Raw genomic sequence first — 6478 nt, forward strand, 5'->3', positions numbered from 1 at the left:
TGAAAGCGGCAGAGGGCAAAAGCTTGGTACAAAAAGAGAGCTTTAGGAAATATGTACATATTCTATCCTTTAGATTTAAGTATTTATTCCATCCATATCAATATAAACAGTTAGGGTGTGATTGTTACAGCCCTTTATTTATGAACATTTCCGTAAAAAAAGAAAAATTCTTAATAACTACAGTCGAGGGTGAGTAGTTCTATTAAATTTAATAGAGTTCTATTAATATTGCAATGTTTTCCGCCAAATTGTTGCTACAACATGAAAAAAATAACCCCTAAAGAGACCGCTGAATCCACAAGAATCCAAATCCATTAAACCTTTCTTTATAAAATTAAATAAATTAACCAACTATTAAAACAAAGGAAACAAAAGATCCCATGTTAAACAAGCGAAATAATGAAATTATGAGTATTTTAACGAATCAGCCCGCGCACAACTGGTTAACTGTTGTAAAACTCGTTAATTGTTGTAATTTCGTTTGGGAAACAGGATAGTTTAAGGCGAAAGCATTTTAATTTGGCCCGAGGCGACAATGTGCTATCGTTTTTGCATTTCAAAGGGTGAGTCCAAATGGTGAATGGAGTGGAACTTCTTTTGTTTTGATAGTAAAGAGAGTATAAACAAGTGACAGGCACTTACAGATCGATTAATCACTTGCTGATTTAAGTTTTTAATAGCAGTGAGCAGTGTAAGGTATCTGTCAGATAAAGTTAAACTGAATGAATACTTATTAATAATACTATAACTTTCAGTTTGACAAGTCTCATATACAGATAGCGTGAAAGTAGTCCCTGATAACCAGCAATATTTATTTATTTGATAGCGTTGTAATGTCAGACTATCTGAAACTTTCATCAAGAATAATTGAACTGACCCTGAGGGTTATCTAAAGTGATACAAGATTACCATCGTAATCTTTTTCTTACCGACTCTAGATCTGACTTGATAAATCAATCTTAGTTAAAAATGGCTTGATGGTTTCCACCGTAGTCTTAGTCTTAGGTTAGTCTGATCATCATTTTCCTCAAAAGCTTCTTCGTTGTAAAAAAATGTAGCTAGCTTTCTGAGGGTAAAAAATGGGTTAGGTATCCTCCAGTATGAGCACACCCTTTCAAATTAACGTTACATTTATGTGAGCATCCTCGCCAAGGTCGGCAGGTGAGTGGCACGACGTCTGCCGGCCGGTCTGATCAGCCTTGCTAATGCCTTCAACTTTTAAGTAAGTATCTGACACGCGACGTGACTGTAGCGCGACTTGAGCGTGACTTTACATGTAGTCTGTGCTGACAGAATAAAATTTTAAAAAAAAAAGTGACTCAAAGAGAGACTGAACTGACTCCAACAGCACTAGAAGGAGGGTTATGTTATTTCAACGTTATTTTAATCAGAAGAAAGATGTTTTTTTATGCAGAACATCGAAACCAAAAAGAAAGTAAGTTTTTTTGGAGTGTTTGAATTTTGTGTAGTGAGTGAATGTTTCAAAACGCGTATCTTAAAACAAACATCAGTTAAACAATTCGTCTAGCTAGAACTCTAGATAAAGGGGCAATCAATCATGATGATGTAAAGGTATGAAATACATCATTTTGTTTAATTGAGAGCAAATTAATTATATTTATATCAATCATGTTACTGCAAGCAGTTAGGACAATAATAACTGCAATAGCTTTACGTCTATTTTTGTATTTTAAAACATTCATAACTCAAAAACAGATTATGGAATTGACTCTACTTTTAAGGCTGGGTTGCACCATCTTACTTTACTTAAACAAACGTCAAAAATCTGTCAAACGCTATACAAAAAACGCCGGTTATCGTCAAAGTTACGTGGTGCAACTCAGCCTAAATGTAACAGTAAATAAATACTCATACTTAATGTAGTATGCTTCAACGTTCTTTCATAATACAGAAAAATATTTAATTGGTATTAACGTTAGTTATTACGTAAATTATAGAAGTAAACCGAAACATTCACCAAACAAATGTTAATGAATGTTACTTCGTCTAGCTAGGGGGCATACTAGCCCCTTTGATACACAATAATGGACTTAAGTCCATAAAGAATTATCTTTCAATATAAAGGATCTATAAACTTAAAATTGTCAGCCTTTATCGTGCTTTAATGACAGATAAAGATGTGAACGAAGCAACTTTACGTAGAGCATAAAGTTTGTAGCTACTATATCTGAAAATATTCTTTTATCTTTTACGATATCATCAAAATTTAATTAGTACTAACTACGAGTAAGTTAATAAGGTATCTTCATCAAATAAAGCCCTTTCTTATTTAAATAGAGTGAAATAGAGAATTAAAGTTTGTAAGGGTCACCCGTAAAACCAAGTGATATGAAAAGTTAGAGCTGTATTTTTGGTAACAAAGAGTGATTCAAAGTCCTATTATTAATGTGAAACTTTTAAGGATGAATGGATATTGATTACTCTTTCACACTAAATCTTCGCATGAGTGCTAAGTATGCATATAAACCGTCCGCTTGAATCACTCTATCTATTAAAAAAAACCGCATCAAAATCCGTTGCGTAGTTTTAAACATCAAAGCATACATAGGCATAGACGTGGAAAGCGACTTTGTTTAATACTATGTAGTGATTTAGGCGGTTATCACACTGCGCCGCGGTCCGCGTGATTTCATATAAAAAATCGCGCGCGCAGACGCGTTGTCAGTGTGTTGTGCCGCGCGTGTTTTCTATACAAACTGAGGTACTTGCATACAATGATTAAATCTGTCGTCCCGCGTACCGCGGCGGAGCGCGGCGCAGTGTGATAATCGCCTTACTCAACATAATACATGTTGCGATATACAGGCGACAGTGTCTTTAATCGCGCTCTTCTAAGACTATCCATGACGCGGAAAATCCGCAGACAAAAGCTTGTGTTATTATTTATAAAATATAATTATTGTGCACCCATTGTAACCCCGAAATGAGCTATCTTATTACATAACGACAGCCCCCCACAATAACCACTGACAATGGGCTTAAATTCACAGCCAAACAACGGGTGGTATTGTCCCCGTAATGCCACCGTAATACGTCATTATCAGAGTAGCACAAAGAGAACGGACAGCACATTAAGGCCCAGAACAGACGGTGAAACGCAACTGCAACGATACTGCAACTGCTAGTTACTTTTGAGTTGCATCTAAGTTTCTGCCATAGCGTCCAGTTTGAAACTTTCAGTTTTAGTTTCATTCATCAGAATCATCAGAAAGTTGCAGTTTCGTTGCAGTTGCGTTTCACCGTCTGTTCTGGGCCTTATTGGAAATACATTAGACGCAACCGCAGAGTAGAAAGGACCACGTACACTCTTTTAGGCTAAGGTCTCCAGCACCAACGTTTCTCTCCACGTCCATAATGTCAATACGTCAATGTCAACATCTGAAGGGACCACAACAAAAGCATTGTGACGCGGCCTACGGTGTTTATAGAAGTCCAAAGGCTTGGGGCTTAATTTTGAAACATTACTTTACCTCTTGTCACTTGAGAAGACTCAAAGTGACTACCCGAGGAGAGCGAGACACCCCTGAATGTCGTAAGAGGCGACTAAGGGAAGAAAAATGGGAGCATCAGGCCTCCTAACCCGTCTGGCCAGCAGGAGAAGAATAAATTAGACCTCTCCTGCAGTGGAGACTACATGACCTGATGGTGATGATGATGTAGTCTGAGTACAACATAGATGTGTTGATTTGCAATAAGTTATTCTATCGTCACCATTAATGTGATTTTTTTATCCACAACCAGGAAGCTCTTGGCCTGTATCTCACCTGATGGTAAGTGATGATCAGGTCGAAGGTGGAAGCGAGCTTTACCCGGAATCCTCACAACCACGGAGGAACTGGCTATCTTATCTCTAACTGCCGGAACACAACAATGCTGTTAACATTGTTGTTATGGCGACAGACTTAGGTAAGATGGTAGTAGTTAGCCAGGCGGACTTAGAACAAGCCCTACCACCAAGCAAACCGAACAGAAAAATCTGCCCCCACTGGGAATCGAACCCGGGACCTCTGCGTCTGAAGCAGATGGTCTTGGCCACTAGACCACAGAGGCGGTTAAAAAAGCGGTGATAAGTTACATGTGCTGGCTGTTCTCTTTGATTCGCTGCGGTCAACAAATCACAAACCCGTGCTAGTCAACGTTTTGTTTACACCGTGTTAATTAATGGTCATTAATTAATTGGAATCTGCAGCCCGGTATAATTAGTCTGGAGCTCTGGGGTTTGATACTAAGCTCGATTGATGGGAAACACAGTAAGAATATTTAAATGTAATTGCTTTAGGATTCGAGTTACTTAATTGTGGTTAATTTAATAGATTCGCCTAGGATTTTAATTATTATTAATCTTGTAGGTACATAAAATTTCATGTATTGCTCTTGATCACAATCTCACCTTTTCAACAAATACAACGAAATATAAGTACCTACAAGGGAAAATAAAGGCCTTAAAATAAGCCTAAGGTTTTTTCTAGAAGGATCTTAACAAATCTAATGTCTTCATGAGCTTCACAATGCATGAATAAATAAGGAAATTGGTTGCATAATAGCATCTATTCAACTACATATGATCCCACTGTGTTAAGCTTGACGTGCCTTCATATACAATCTGTAGAAGAAATTAATTAAGTGCCCTTAAATAAATGAGCCTAAAGTTCATTCTAGAAGGGTACTGAGGTTGGATGTGCACTCGATCGTTAATATGTATAGACAACTTTCAATTGCCCCCGTTTCTGAAAATGGCCCAGTCGGAACAAGGTCCATCGGTTCCTTTCTAAACGATAGACCCATCGCAAGGTCGGGGCTTAGTGTCCACTCTTCTCTACTGGTGCAAGTGATAAGCGAATGATGATGATGATGATTCATCCGACCACTTCGACTCCTGTCTTGGCGGCGCTGGTGCGCACGAAGATATCGTAGCTTATGGATAGGTAGGCGAATAGTATAATCACTTAAGAGTCTACTGTAAAAATAGCTTTGAATTTTGGCTCTATAATCCTCTCCTTATCATAAACATAGTGACAGAAAGAGATGTAGCAAAGAAAACCCTTTAAAAAGTTTAAAGATTGGTTTTCATTTTTCAACTTTAGACTTGACTACGGTTATTTATAAAACGTTTTTCAGACTAGGATATTGGGATTCACGATGAAATTAATTTCCAATCAACAAAAACCTCTCATTCAAGTTAAACCGCGTGGAAAGAGGGATCAAGGTCCCGGTAATAAGATGACAAAATGATACCTACATCATCTTGTAAGATAGATAAGTGTAATCCAATACAATAATAATCCTCTGTGTGTGTGACTTACAGGGCAGATATGTACCATCCTGGACTGCATCTCACTTAACACCAGGTGCGATTGCGGTCAAATACCTGTCTTGTCTAGCATAAAAAAAAAGATTTTCAAGTCACACAGAAGACTTTTGACTATTTATCTTTGATTTGGGACTAGAAAGCTTTACGACATTCAGTAGTGGATGCAATAAACTGGATACAATGCACTTGATTAAAATCGCTTAAAGCGTAGAACTTGGGCCACACGTCAAGTTAACGGCCCATTCGCGAAACGGCATAAGCGTCTGGGAATTTCCCACCATTGTGTTATGGGCAGCCATTGTCGGTGCACCTTGGCCGAATTCATAGGATACGGTCAGGGGTCCATGATGGTAAAGGTATCTTCTTTCTGAAGAATCATAATGACGGGATCAGCTTTGAAAAGGTAAATCCCATTCTGTCTCTGGTGTGAGACACTTTGGTTAAGGACTTGGTGGTAGAATTGGGGGGAAATCGCTTGATGAATTTCAAGATATTTCTTTGGTATTCTACTAATCCTATTAATATTAATGTTTAATGCGAAAGTTTGGATGTCTGGATGTCTGGATGTTTGTTACTCTTTCACGCAAAAACTACTGAACGGATTTTGATGTAACTTTACAGTATTATTGTTTATAATCCAGAATAACACATAGCTATAGGCTATATTTTATGACGATATGTGACAAAATAAATTTCACGCGGAAGAAGCTGCGGGGAAAAGCTAGTGTACCAATAAAGTACTATGTACGAGTAAAGTTGTTTAAAATACTGCAGATTGGTGATGGATGTTAATTGAGGAAACCTCTCCAATAAAAAAACATGACTACACCATCACATAGTCCCACTCTGGATAGTTTTATAACGGTCAGTTTTGGGGTTCCAGGAGGATCTCCTGTTTCTTATTTACTCAAAACTAATTTGATATTTCCTACTTTTTTTCTAAATCGAGCTGTATCAAAATGTACAAAGAGATTTTGTGATTCGATCAATCATGCCAACATGCAAGACTTTCAAAGCACGGATAAGTATCAAGCTAAATCGGACCGCATAAAATTATTATTTGCTTAATCTTTCGGTTCTGGAAAACAAACTTAGATTTTCGTCGCAATAAAGCGATACTGTACCGGAATCAGTGCAGTACAGTGC

The sequence above is a fragment of the Ostrinia nubilalis genome, chromosome 2, assembly GCF_963855985.1.
Source record: "Ostrinia nubilalis chromosome 2, ilOstNubi1.1, whole genome shotgun sequence".
Taxonomy (NCBI): Eukaryota; Metazoa; Arthropoda; class Insecta; order Lepidoptera; family Crambidae; genus Ostrinia; species Ostrinia nubilalis.